The 14521-nt window shown below is 42.5% G+C and overlaps 1 long non-coding RNA gene across 1 annotated transcript; it reads right to left on the minus strand.

Moving 5' to 3' along the window:
* Window positions 1–5867: 5867 nt before the first annotated feature.
* On the minus strand, window positions 5868–13033 carry LOC118658011. Its single transcript, XR_004968175.1, has 3 exons — window positions 12635–13033; window positions 7719–7891; window positions 5868–6234 (listed from the first exon to the last, which is right to left on the minus strand). It is a non-coding gene; the product is annotated as an uncharacterized LOC118658011 (long non-coding RNA).
* Between the last annotated feature and the right edge of the window lie 1488 nt (window positions 13034–14521).

Below are 14521 nucleotides of genomic sequence, written 5' to 3' on the forward strand. Positions count from 1 at the left end.
TTGGTATCTCGTCATTTCACTCTAAGTTAAAATCATGCACCACACTTTTTTACTTTGTTTTCTTAATTTTTAAAATATATTTTTAGCCCTAGCTGATTTGGCTCAGTGGATAGAGCATTGGCCTGTGGACTGAAGGGTCCCAGGTTCAGTTTAGTCAAGGGCATATGCCCAGGTTGCAGGCTCGATCCCCACGAGAGGAGGGGGGCGGGACGCAGGAGGCAGCTGATCAATAATTCTTTATCATCATTGATGTTTCTATCTCTCAATAGAAATATCAATGATGAGAAAGGATCATTGATTGGCTTCTTCCTGCATGCCCCCCACTGGGGATCGAACCCACAACCCAGGCATGTTCCCTGACCTGGAATCGAACTGCAACCTCCTGGTTGATAGGTCGAAGTTCAACCGATGAAATTCGGGTTATATTTTTTTAATTTTAATGATCAATAAATAGATTGCTTCATATTACTTTTCTTTCAATAAATTAGCATGGATAGAATCATTTTTTCATCAGCTACATTTATTTTTAATTTTTATGTTTAAAAAGGCAGTTTTGATGCTTCCTATGATAGGGAAAGAATTTGGATGCCAACCCTAGTTTCACAAATCTATTTCATGCCAATAATGAGAAGGCAGGGAGCTACTGTGTAATTTGTGAGGCAATTTGCAGAAGGCTTCCTGTTAATCTCTGGGCTTCATTAAGTAATAGCCGGTGCTGATTTGGCTACTTTCCATGTGCAGCCTTAAAGCCACTCTATCAGCACTCACATCAGATTGCAATGCCTGGCTAGCACTAATGGGTGTTAACACCAGCCCATAAAACTGCTGCTGCTTTATGGATTTGTCGAAATGTCAAGTGATTTGCTGCTGAGAGAAAGAATGAAAGAAAGCTGGGGAGGAGGGAGGAAAAAAAATAAAAACAAAGAGAAACAAAAAGGAAAGAATAAAAGAAAGGGAAATTAAAAGAAAATGAAAGAAATGAGGCAAGTATAAAGATAAAGAAAAAACTAGGAAAAATTATTGAAAGAAAAATGAAAGGTAAGAATAAAAGAGAAAGAATAGAAGGAAAAAGAAGTAGAGAGTCAAATATAAGTAAAGATGGATGGATGGATGGATGGATGGATGGATGAATGGGTGGATGAAAAGAAAGGAAGAAAAGGAAGGAAGGAGGAAGGAAAGAGAAAATAAAAATAAAAAACTTTCACGGCCGAATACATTTCAACTATACAAAGAATCATAAGTCCTAAGGATGACTTCCAGTCTAACCTACCTTCTCTCATACTTTTTGTTTCACTGGAAACTTGCTGATGATTTGAACTGCCTTCAAAACAATATCCACCATAAATAACACTATGGCCAAAAATTGGCTTTCTGCTAGACCAGAAAATTGTACCCTATACGATTCTTTTAAAGTACAGTACATTGCCTTAACAGAATTTGACTCAGAATATGTAAAATTTAAAGAGACAAATGAGCTACCAGTCCCTTCGTAATTTAACATTTTAAAAAGGAAAGGTGTTTGTATTTTAATACAAAAATGTACTTCAAAGGAAATTACAGTAACTTGGGAAAAGGCTAACATCCTCAGTGCTGTTTGGTAGAATTCTGTTTTTTTTCCACAGACACCTGAGGAACACTGTCTTTTGTGTGTGTTGCTGTTTGAGGCCAGAGAGTCAAAGATAAAGAGAAGCAGAAGGTGGACGCCACTGCAGTCGGCTCTTCGTCTCAGTGAGTGTGATTTAAGTTACAGATATGAGTTTCCTAGGAAGGGAAACGGGTGACACGTTGTTGAACATCAAAAGGAACAATTATGAAATGGAGAACCAATGCATTTCTCCAAATGCCCTGACATACAGAAAAGACCCTCTTTCCCATGATTTACATGTACTCTCTTGTTCTTACATTCAGGAGGCAGGATTTCAGTCCCATGATTCTATATGATCCTATAACAGTAAAAAAAAAAAAAAAAATCCCTTTGACCTAATTAACTGGTTATTGCTTTAATTTTCTATTTTACTTTGGCAATGGGGACCTTGCTTCATTCTGTTAATTTACTTTGGATGGCAATCTACTATACTAGCTTAGCTGTTTAGAATTTGTGCCAATGAGCCACTTTCATCCATTTGTTCAATGAATATTTATTGAGCTACCTGCCCACCCAAAACTGTTTTAAATGTTGGGCATAAGCATAAACAATACAGATTTAAAAACAAAAACAAACCCCTTTCATCACAGAATGTGCACTCTAGTGGGAGGATAGGAGGGGACAGAAATCAACAATGAATCAATTGGTACGATAATATATGGTACGTTGTGTTAGGTAGTAATAAGTGCTATGTAGGAAAATAAAACAGGCTAGAGAGGGCAGGTAGTAGAGGTGCCTTAATTTTAGGTAGAACGATAAGGACTTCCAGTAAGATGGTCTCTCTGAGAAAACACTTGAGCAAAGACCTGAAAGAGTTAAGGAGTGAGCCATGGGCATACCGGAGGGACCTCTGCAGGCAAAGGGGTCATGCCTGCGGACAAACATTTGGGATGCATGGATGAAACAGCATGAGTGAGCAGGAGAGCTCAGAGAGGTCGGGGGCCAGATCTTGGCTCTAACTGTGAGTGAGATGAAAAGAAAAGCAGCCGCCGAGGACTTGAGCAGAGGGGCATGATCCGCATTTCACATGAGCCCATTGGCTGCTGGGTGGAGAAGAGCATGTTCAAGGGCAAGGGCAGGGCAGAGTGAGCCCTGAGAGGCTCTGCCCGTCCACACAAGAGATGATGACGTGCATCGTGACAGCAGCCGTGCAGGAAGTATAATGCAGATTCCGGAATGACAGAATTTGTTCATGGACTGGATGAAAGGGAGGAGTCAGGAGATTCCAACATGCGTCTGGTTATCTCCATTTGACTCTATATTCAAATAAATCTCCAATGCCCACTGCAACCCTCTTCTTTTCTATTTCCTATCACCCCAGGTCTGGTTGTGTCTATAGCTAATATGTTAATACAAGTTGTCTGCCACTAGGACTTACAGAATCTATTGTGATTTTCCCCTTTACATGAGTTGAGAGGGAACCCAGGCTGAGTTTAAGACTGTAATAGTAACCAGATTTTTGTTGCATTTGTTTCTTCCTCCTTCTCTTTGGTTTCTAGGATTTTGCTTGTGTTTTCCTGGCCTGATTATGTATTAGCCTTTGTTGTTCCTTTTGAACTGCTGGGGAAGCATATAGTGGAAGGGAGGAAGAGAGAGAGGAAGGGAAGGAGGAATGGATGGATGAATAGAGGCAGAGATAGGGAGAGAGAGAGAGAGAGAGAGAGAGAGAGAGAGAGAGAGAGAGAGAGAGAGAGGGAGAAAGAATATGAAACGGCCAAATAATTAATAGATAACTTGCTTAAAAAGTAAAGAAATAAATGCAAAAACACAGTCACTGGGCACACGGAGTGAAAGAGTGTGATGGATCAGAATAGATTCTTCACCCCTCCCAGAACTATCAAAAAAAGTTAAGATACTCATCGACATTTAAGAAGTAGTGTGTCCTCAAGTTGATGACTAATAAAGCCTAAGGTCACAGCTTTAATTTATTTTACAGCACAGGACAAAAGGGAAGTAGGGGAGAATAAAATTTAAAAGACTAAGAAGAAAACCTAAGTTCAGTGTGTGCTGATTCAGAAAAGAATTAAACTGTTTTCTAACTTCCAGAAGGAAGACAACATTCTAAATTTATTGTTTTAAAAAGATAGTGATATAGGATAAATAGTAACACCAGTATGAGAATTTAGGATATGTTAAGTTCATCACCTTGAGACCAGATTTATTTATATATTCACGCTCCATCTCCTTGCATAACGGCCTTTAAGAATGTATATAATAGCTTGGCCAGTGTGGCTGCGTGATTGAGCACTGACCCATGAACCAGGAGGTCATGGTTCGATTACTGGTCAGGCACGTGCCCAGGTTGTGGGCTTGATCCTCAGTGGGGAATACCTGTAAGAGGCAGCCAATCAATGATTCTCTCTCACCATTGATGTTTCTGTTTCTCTCTCCCTCTCCCTTCCCCTCTCTGAAATTAATAAAAACATATTTTTTTAAAAGAATGTATATAATAGAAAAGGAGAAAAGGAAGAGTAGAAAAGATCAGAGTGAAAAGAAAAAATACATAAGAAAATAAAGCCAAGGATAAAATTAATGCACCCCACTGAGCCCCCCAAATAAGAATGAAAAATAAATGCAAGCATAAAATTTTGCTGAATCACTAGAGATAGTCTTCAAACTTAATTTTTGAGCTTGCTACCAACTAAAGCAAAGAGGAAATTAAGATCATGAATAAAAACCTAGTTTCTATAAGATAAAAACAAACCAGCAGTATTATGGAAGCTAAGACCAAAATCTAAAGAAAATGTATTCTGTGGCCCTGGCCGGTTTGGCTCAGTGGATAGAGCGTCGGCCTGCGGACTCAAGGGTCCCAGGTTCGATTCCGGTCAAGGGCATGTACCTTGGTTGCGGGCACATCCCCAGTGGGGAGTGTGCAGGAGGCGGCTGATAGATGTTTCTCTCTCATCGATGTTTCTAACTATCCCTCTCCCTTCCTCTCTGTAAAAAATCAATAAAATATATTTTTAAAAAAAGAAAGAAAATGTATTCTGTGGAGCCATAAAACAAGATCTTAACACTGTTCATTCAACAAAGCCAATAATACAGGCAGTTTCTTCCTTTGTTCTTAATGCATTACTCATCTTTTCTCCTTCTTAAGCAAAACATTACTATTAATTCTGGTGATTTTTACTTCATAGTACTTTTTTTATAACAATTACAAATGTACAGTAAAATGGTCCTTGCCAGCATGGCAACAGTTTAACCTGGCTGTTACCCTGCACAGGCCAGCTAATGGGATAAAAACACAACAACAGTTTCTAGGGGTAATTTCCACAGATAGTTAATGTAAAACAATGACATTTTTGCAACTTCTGCCATCTGACCTCTGTCAAGCAAGTTTTCTGGGAACAAATCCATCTAAGATTCTGCTGTGATTAGGACCAAATGCACTGGATGAAAACCTTCTGATTGGGGCCAAAGCCAAGATGATGGGTTCTGCTGTGGGTGTTCTTGAAATTGGACACCATCCTCAGTATCAATATGGCCACCTAATACAGCTCTCACTTGCTCAGCCCTAACAACTGTGCTGAACCCTGAGCTCATTTGCAATCTAAATGCAGGTGTAGGATGGTAATCAGGGCATTGTGCTAATTTAGGTATTGTGTTTTAGGGGAAACAAAAGCCATGTTAATATTTTATTCATCTTCAAATTAACTACAAATTGTGCCTCCTTATATAGCTCCTCCTCAGGCAAAGGAGGAAATAAGCTCCAGTTATTAAAATTAATGTATACTAATTAAAAGGAAGAATTTGTTTCTGGCACCTGCTTCATGGCAAAGAATTATAATCAATGGCAAAATTGCCTTGGAATGCAAGTTTTCATTTCCTTCCCCTGGGTGGTATGTGAGGTTCACTGTCAGCCCCTCAAAAGTCCCCTCTTCCTCTTCTCTTGCTCCTGGCCCTGTCATTCTTGTACCTGTGCAGACATGTCAGTAGACCTGATCACTTTCACTTCTGCTGGGGAAATTACAACACGCTTCTTTAAATGGTAGAGAAAAGGGGGAAATTAGATCTGATACCAAATCATTAGACTTTGGAGGGTCAGTAATCTGTCAAGCTCAGCAGGGCCATTGAATGCATGAATGAAGCAGAAAGAAAAAAAAAGAGTCAGAAAGGAAACAGGGGAAGAAAGAAGAGAAAGAGGTAAGGACAGAAACAAATTGTTGAGTGTGAATATTCCTCCATTCATCTATTGTACAAATCCTTGTTGAGCATCAGAAAATACCTGGCACCAGACTTTATTTCACATATTAACATCCACTAGGGTCTGACTCTGAGAATATCTGCTGATTCAGTAGCTCTGAGCTGAACCAGGAAATTCACCAAAATTCGGAGAGTCCGGGTATTCATGAGAGTCGGTCTGAAAAAAGTCTAAAATCCTCTGATCTGATTTTTTCTCCTCTTCAGACATTGCCTGATTCATATTCAAAGTAAAGGGATCAGGAGCCAGGAGTGGCAGCTATTTCTTCGTTAAGCGTCGTGCAGTTGGTTTCTTCTGGAAAAAGCAGTCCGTGTCACTTCCAAGTGAAATTTCACTCTTCTGTTGCTCTCAGAGCGGTAGCCCAGACAGGGGCCAGCTTCCAGAAGGACTGCTGGGGAAGATGCAGATATTAACTTAGAAAAGGACTTAATGAATGCCTAGAGAGAGAGGGGGAGGGAGGGAGGGAGAGAGAGAGAGAGAGAGAGAGAGAGAGAGAGAGAGAGAGAGAGAGAGAGAGAGAGAGAGATCACAGTTCCTGCCCTCCTGTGGCTTCAATGTGGTTCTAACTGTAACTTCATAGTGAGAATTTTCATCTGTGTGGCTCCTTCCCCAAGGAAACAAAGAAGACTTTTCAGAAGTTGTTTCATGAAAATGTCGTCAGGGTGGGTGGTATTTTTATTACCATTCTACAGCTGGGTAAAGTGAGTTCTAAGGAAGTCAAGTTACTTGCTAAAGGTCACCCAGAGGTGAGAGCATCAGGAAAAAAAAATGATCACAGGACTGATGTCATGCGCTGGGTAGTTTAAGCTGAACAGGAAGAAAACATTTGTGTGAGTGTGGGCTTTTGGAAAAGGAAAGGTGTTGCTCTGAGCTTCTCAGGTTCATTTATTCAGCGAGTAAGTGCCAGGCACCCTTCTAGGCAGTGAGGATACAGCCAGCAGTGAACAAAACAACACTCACAGGGCGCTTCCATCTAGGTAAGAGAGCCAGACAGTGCTCTTTAAAATGTATATGTGACGTGCTAGGAGAAAAGTGCCATGAAGAAGATGAAAACCAAGTGAGGAGATGGGGAGCAGCGGGGCGTGGGAGTGGGGGCGCTGTTTTAGATGCAGTGGGTGGAGTGGGAGCTTCTCTGAGGAGCTGGCATTTGAGCAAGGATCTGAATAAAGTGAAGGACAAGGGCTGTGGCTATCAGGCAGGGGAGCAGCAGGAAGAGAGGCCTTGATGTAGCTGCTTGGCAAGTTTGAGGAACAGCAGGAAGACCAGTGTGGCTGGAGCAAGGAGAGACTTGACAGCCCCTGGGAGAAGCCGGCCAGCAAGGCAGTCAGGGACCGGGGTGTGGACTTTGGCTTTGACTCTGAGTCAGTTGGGAAACTATGGAGGGTTTTAAGCCAGGGATTGCTAAGACCCGGCTCAGTTTTAACACGATCCCTCTGGCTGGTGTGCGAAGAAAAAGACTGAATAGGGCAAGTCAGGAAGCTGCTGCAATTGTCTAAATGAGAGACGGTGAAAACCCGGGTAGGTGCAGTGGTGGCGATGGTGCAAAGGGGTCATCTTCAGCATGTATTCTGAATGTGAAGTCAGGATTTGCTGAAGGATTGGATATGGGGTGTGAGAGAAAGAGAGAGGCTTACAGATCAGATAATTTAGCTGAGCTGTAAGCCCCTTACAACTTCATATTCCAACATACCCACGAGGACCAAGGAAAACAGCCTTTTCATGGACACTTGGCCTTTTGGCCTACACGAGATGCTGTGTGTTTAGTCCTGGGTCCACCCATTACCACCTGAGAGATGTGGCCCCGTGAGTGGTCCCCTCTACTCTTCAGTATCTTTGCTATGAATTCTGAGTGATTATTTTTGCTCTACCTACCTCAAAAGGTTGTGTTGAATACAGCTCTGAAGTTCAGCCAGTGCATGCATAAGGGTTATTAGCTACATCATCGACACCATCGGAGTTAACTCTCTGAGTCAGTTGAGTTGTCTTTGGGGGATCATTCATAGGTTCCAGGAAGCTCCCCTGCCTAAAAGGCTCCCTCCAACGGCCTGTCATGATGAAAGAATTTCACAATTAGCCCGATTCCTTTCTGTTAAGGCATTGCGGACCCCACACATCCTCCATTAAAATAGAAATGAACTCCAGTCACTGTCAATCATTGGTCATTTTAGGTGAATTTCTATATCAGATCGTGTCTCTATCATTCTAGCTGGCTTAAGTTTGGGGGAAAGAAAGAATCAATATGGGCAGAGAATGCAACAGTTGGGGAGAGGCTGCTGAATATGCTGTGGACAGACTGAGAATGTCCCTTGGGGAGGAGCCTCCAAAAATAAACTCGGTCTATGGTGCAGTATTGTCCAAGTTTGCTTCATGTCATCATGTTTCTCTCATCGAATAAAAATGAAGTCCTCGAAGGGCACCTCCTTGAAGTAGTTGTAACAAGTAGCTGCAGAAGACAAATTCCCATGGAACAAACATTGAATCTGTAAATTGGATGCTTTAATAGCCCTTTTGACTTGCTCTGCTTAAACAAACTGGTCCCCAAGCATCTCACACTTCTCCAATTCTGGGTACCCCTGTTTTATCTCCAGCATTTAAAGAGTCCCTTTCCCCTAAATATTTCTGGAAATGCCAAGGAGTGTTGACGTCACTCAAGGGTTCAGAAATAATTCTGTTGAGTGTCCCCACTGTGGTGGGAATCCACAGACCGGAGCTCTGATGCTGCCACAAAGAGGCCCCTGGGGACTAGAAGTCTGTCCTCCTCCCTGTTGCTGTTATGGTGACCACGTGACCACCACCTGAAATCCTGCAGGCCCAATGCTGGTGAATTGGGAATAACCCAGTTGCCTAAGCCAGAAGCCCTTTTCCCCACTCAGGAAAGCGAGAGGAGAATGCTTGGGGTTAAGAGTCCCACAGCAAATTTGCTCAACCTCAGGCGTTAGTGGCTCATGGTAGGGCTTTCGCTTTGGAGGGTGGTGAGCCAAGCAGTGAAGTAGTCACAGCAGACCCTGACAGCTTTACAGATAGATGTACTGTGTCTCCACGGTTGAAACTCTGCTGCTGTCATCTTTGCAGCTAACCATCACCACCTCTGACACAGTCATCTCCATGCCCCCTGTAACAGAACTGTGATTCAAAGCCAGGGGATTTAATTGCTGCAGTTCACTGCGCCAGAGGCCCCACTACAACGTTGTGTTACTGCTCTTATAGGATTATTATTCTTCAAAATGCCACCCACTGTGCCTTGCTCCAAGGCTGCAAATGTGCCCCAGGGCACCTGAGTCAGGACAGGTTCTGGTATGAGCAGAGGGACTACCCCACTCTCCACTAACTTCAACCTTTATTATGGGAATTACAGTGCCATTTCCTCTTCCCTCGAGGCACCCTTTCCTGTATCTGTCCTGCTTTTGGAGCCCCCTCGTTTCACAGACATAGGTTTGTCAGGCCTGGGTGGGCTGAGTTCCAGTCCTCTCTCTGGGGGTTTCTAAGCCTTCCTGTTGAAAATCAGTAGGTGAAAATAAATGCACTGGGGAAGACTGTGGGCTACCTCCACTTCCAGACGCTCCAGAGCCACAGTTCCTGCCCAGACCTGGCACCCCGTTGTCCTAAACCACATCTGAACCTTTCCATCTTCTCCCATGAAGGGATGCAAGCAGTACCTCCCATGAAGCCACAAAGACTAAAACCTCCTTTTTCCTCTCCTCCCCTCATCTCTGCTCAAATAACGTTGTACACGATTGAACTCAAGACACTGTTATCCGGTACTGATGGTTAACTGGGAGTTCCTCAGTGGAAATCAGAGTTCCTTACAAGTTCAAAGTGCAGATATGTTTTTGGTGGTTGTATATAATGCTCAACACTCCCACACAGGGTGGGACCTTGCTGAGGAGTCAGGCTGTGAAATATAGGCTAGTGAGAGGGGAATGCTTGGGGTTAAGAGTCCACAGCAAATTTGCTCAACCTCAGGCGTTAGTGGCTCATGGTAGGGCTTTGTAGCTAAGCATCTTTCCTTAAAATGACGTGCACTGTGAAACTTTTCTTCTCATAAAAGTAATTCATCTTCATTAGAGAAAGTAGAAAAGTACAGAAAAGTATGTTGAAGAAAATAACTATCACCCACTTCCCAGAGATAGTCATGGTTAATATTTCCATGCATTTCCTGTGACATAATTTAGCATAAATTAATATATTTTAGAAAACATACTCCAACATACAAGCATGAAATACATAAAGATATATTCTTAAAAGATAGTATTATTATGTATAATTTCTATACACATACAATTTATGCATACATATGTATGTATATATATAAATAAGTATGTATTACTAATAAGTATAATAAAATATACTTACTTTATGTAAAATAAAATTATTCTTTTATTGTGAGCATTTTCCCTAGTAATTAGAAAACCATGATTTTTGATGGCAGCATTCCATCTTATGGATGCAACAGTATTTATTTAACATTCTTTTATTGGTTGATATTAAGGGGGTTTCTAATTTTTTATTATCACGCACTCTCTTATGGTTAATGGGGTAGGACATATTCTTAGAAGCAGAATTTCTTTCTCGAGGGATAGATATTTGGCACTTGGGATCTCTGCAGCCCAAATGACTTCAGACAGTTTGTTCTGGTTTAGTGCCCACCAGGTTCTAAGCATGGACAGTGCTGCAGAGAAGGCAAATACCGTTACATACAGCTCAACTTTTGTTTCTAATTTGCTTTCTGTGGTTTCAGTTACCTTTGGTCAATTGCAGTCTGAAAATATTAAATGGAAAGTTCCAGAAATAAACAATTCAGAAGCTTTAAAGAGTGCACTGTTCTGAGTACCTCACTTCACCTCATCACATAGGCTTTGTATTATCTCACATTATCACAGGAAGATTGGTAGTACAGCACAATAAGGTATTTTGAAAGAGAGAGATCGCATTCACATAACTTTTTTTAAAAAAGTATATTGTTATAATTGTTCTATTAGTAATTGTTGTTAATCTCTCATTGTGCCCAATTTATAAATTGAATTGTGTCATAGGTATGGATATATAGGAAAAAACATCATATATATGATTTGGTACTATCCATGGTTTCAGGCATCCCCTGGGGGTCTTGGAATATATCCCCTGAGGTTAAGGGCCCCCTGTATTAACTCTGTATTAACTCCTGTATTAACTCTGCCTTAAAGTGGATACATTACCTTGTCAAATCACTTAAATTTTTCCTGCCTCAGTTTACATATCTGGAAAAGTCGATGTTGTAAACTGTAAATTACTATACAGGAATGAGGTATTACTTTAACCATAAAATGTACTTAGCAAGCTAAATGAACTAATTGGTTTGCTGGCATCAGGCTGCTGGTTTTGGTTTCTGCATCCATCGTTCATTACTTATTGTTATGTAACTGGGGCAAGTTACTTCTCTTTTCCTCATTTATAAAATGGATAACAAAAGCCCTTACCTCATAGGTGAGGATTAGATAAACCATACATTTAAAATATGTAGCACATATCGATTGCTATTATTTTAATTGTTAGCTATATTAAGCATTATATTTAGACTCAGGGTGAAGCTATTTAGAAGCCATTGGCTTCCTGTTGAATGTTCTTAAAGCCCTGGCTGTATGAGTGTGTCTATATCATGCAGTTACAATATTCATCAAAACACCAAATAACTAATTTAAAATGCCAAATCAGATTTGTAAAGTCAGTGTTTTTCTGGAATGTGTGCCCTGAAGTTATAAGTTCCACAGTGTGCCTGGGGCCTTTGGTGGGGAAGCAGGTGGTGATCACAATGGTAAAGGGTAGTGGCAGTTTCAAGACCCCCAAGCACATAGCAAACATTGCTAGCTGATAAACAAAGCCCATTTCTTATTCTTGGAGCCACAACCAGACCTCATTTCCCAGGCCCCATGCCATTAGGTGTTACCGAGTGACACTGTGGGCCATAGTCTCTGCCGCAACCATCCAGCTCAGCCACTGCTGCATGAAGCTGACACAGGCAACACACAAAAAATGTGTGTGCTGCATTCCATCAACACCTTACAAAACGTTGCTGTAGTTTGTCAACTCCTGGACTAGAGCATGGTGAGCAAGGGAGAGCTGTGCCATGTGGTTGGAAAGGCAGAAACTGCCCCAGAGGAAGGGCCTTGTGGACTCTGGCGTGAAGTTTGCTTTTTATCCAAAGAGCAGGAGGGAAGCAAGCGTGTGACCTGATATACACAAGCCCAGGCCTCAGTGGATTGGCATTTCAGCTTTCAGTCACCACGTAAACCACTGGTCCCATTATATCACCTCCTCTGAACTCTCCTCTGAGACAGTCCAAAGCAAGCTCCTAACTGAGATGGTGTCTTTAGAGAAAGACCAGCAGGCAGACCCCAGGGGCTTCCTGAGGGGGCTTTGATAGCCTTGGTGAATTTGTCAAGGCTGTAACGGGAATCCACAGGCAGGATCCGAGCCTGAATCTGCAGTGCACCATCCTCTCTTCCTGTCAGACTTACACCAAGTTCAGGCGACAGCTCAGTAACTGTCAATGAAAACGTAGCTGCCACTCCGAGCCGCCTAGTCCGCCCCCACAGATGTTCCCACATTGGAATAACAATGGCAATAATCATAATGGTTAGTATTTATTAACCATAACTTTGAGCCAAGCATATTTAAAGCACTTTATATGATGATCTGCTTATATCCTCACAAGCCTTTCAGGTAGGCCCGGGGTTAAGCCCCTTTGACAGTGGAAGTCAGGGGCCATGTGCCTTGTAAGATGAGCGGTGCGGCCAGGGAACTGAACCCACCTGGCGTGAGCAGAGTCTGGCACTGACCCGCTCCAACATGGTGCCCCATAGAAGGCAGACACGTCCCAAAGGCTGCTGGTGGACACTGAACCTGTGGGGGAAAGCAAGGGCAGGAAATCCGATCTTCAGGTTGTGAGGGTAACGTGGCCTGATGCATCCAGCTATAGAAGAACTCTGTTGCCGACAGGTTCTCAGCTTGCAGAGTTCTGTGTCTCAACGCTCCATCCACCTCCTCACTGGCCAGCGCCTTCCCACCGGGACAGGGATGCCCCGATCCCGTGATCTCCTGGATGGAGCTGGAGGGAGCGTGCTGAGGTTTCTATTGCCAACTCTTTTTTTCTCTCTGCATCTTGTCTTTCTGCCTTTCTGCCCCTTTACGGTAACTTCGCATCCATGCTGTGTGAACTTCATAGTTAAACTCTGAGGGTAATTCCCTCCGCCCCACCCCACCAGAAGGGCAGTCCCAACGTGACTAATCGTGTTCACCCAGTAAGAAGCAAAGTGCTTCAGATCTTTATTTATACCTTCACTTAAAAAAAAAAAAAAAAGCGCCATATCTGGGATGAAATGGTACGGACACAGTGTGTCACTCTCCGTAATGAAAATCCTAGCCTCTCCTGGTGCAGACCACGGGTCCTCGTTGAGGATCGGGAATGTTCCACCTGCCCAGGTGTGCTCAGGAGCTCACTGAGGACAGGCTTCGCTCCTGAGCTCCTTTAAAAGACAGCATAACTGATGGAAAAGATAAGCAAGACAAAGTCCATATAATTACTATGAATTATATTCTCATGAGCAAATCAAATCCTACAGCCACTGACACTGATGCTCCACCCCTCCCCCCCCCCCAACCACCACCCCAGTAAACTAGGCCAAAGCACATTTATAGAGAAGAGAGCAGACCCTGTTGGTGGAGCCTTCCCCACTGGAGACGCTGGGGAGGAGGCCGTCACGCAGCAGGGCCCTGAGCCCGGGACTTAGCCCCAGATTTCCAGCTGTTCGGTGTCCTGCAAGAGCTCAGACGCTTCTCAAGATGACTAACTTGTGCCTCTGAGACAGGATTTGACCCACTAATTAGTGTACCGTCAGTTTTAATAAGAACTTTTTTTTTTTTTTCAAATTGCCGCTGTGATGAGCTGATGAATTATCATGTGAGGTTTAAAAATTAGTCAAAGGAGTTTTGACAAGCAAATTCTTTAAACTCAGCCTTCCCTTGGCCTCTAACTATTCTTGACCCTAGTCTGCATGAACTTTTATTTCTCACCTAGAATGGAACATGTGTTTTTTTATAAAAGAAGTATTAATGGCATAACTCCTGTGCTTTATTATTTTAGTTGATTTGTATCAATGTATCAACATTCCAAAGAAAACAGAGAGCATAACGTTGGTTTTTAATAACTTTTGTCTTTTTTTATTATTACCATTGACATATATATAATTCACATGACATAAACTCCTCCATTTTAAAAAGTACAATTCAGCCCTAACTGGTTTGGCTCAGTGAATAGAGCGTCAACCTGCGGATTGAAGGTTCCCAGGTTCGATTCCAGTCAAGGGCATGTACCTTGGTTGCGGGCACATCCCCAGTAGGGAGTGTGCAGGAGGCAGCTGATCGATGTTTCTCTCATCGATGTTTCTAACTCTCTATCCCTCTCCCCTCCTCTCTGTGAAAAATCAATAAAATATATTTTTTTAAAAAAAGTACAATTCAGTGGGCTTTAGTATATTCTTGATTTTGTACAGTCATCCCCACGATCTAATTCCAGAGCATTTCTATCACCCCCAAAATAAACCCTGCACTTCTTTGCAGTCACTCCCGTTCCCCTTCTTCCCAGACCCCCTGGCAGCCACTAATCAACTTTTGGCTTATGGATTTGCCTGTTCTGGACC

Source organism: Myotis myotis, unplaced genomic scaffold (genome assembly GCF_014108235.1).
Source record: "Myotis myotis isolate mMyoMyo1 unplaced genomic scaffold, mMyoMyo1.p scaffold_m19_p_6, whole genome shotgun sequence".
Taxonomy (NCBI): domain Eukaryota; kingdom Metazoa; phylum Chordata; class Mammalia; order Chiroptera; family Vespertilionidae; genus Myotis; species Myotis myotis.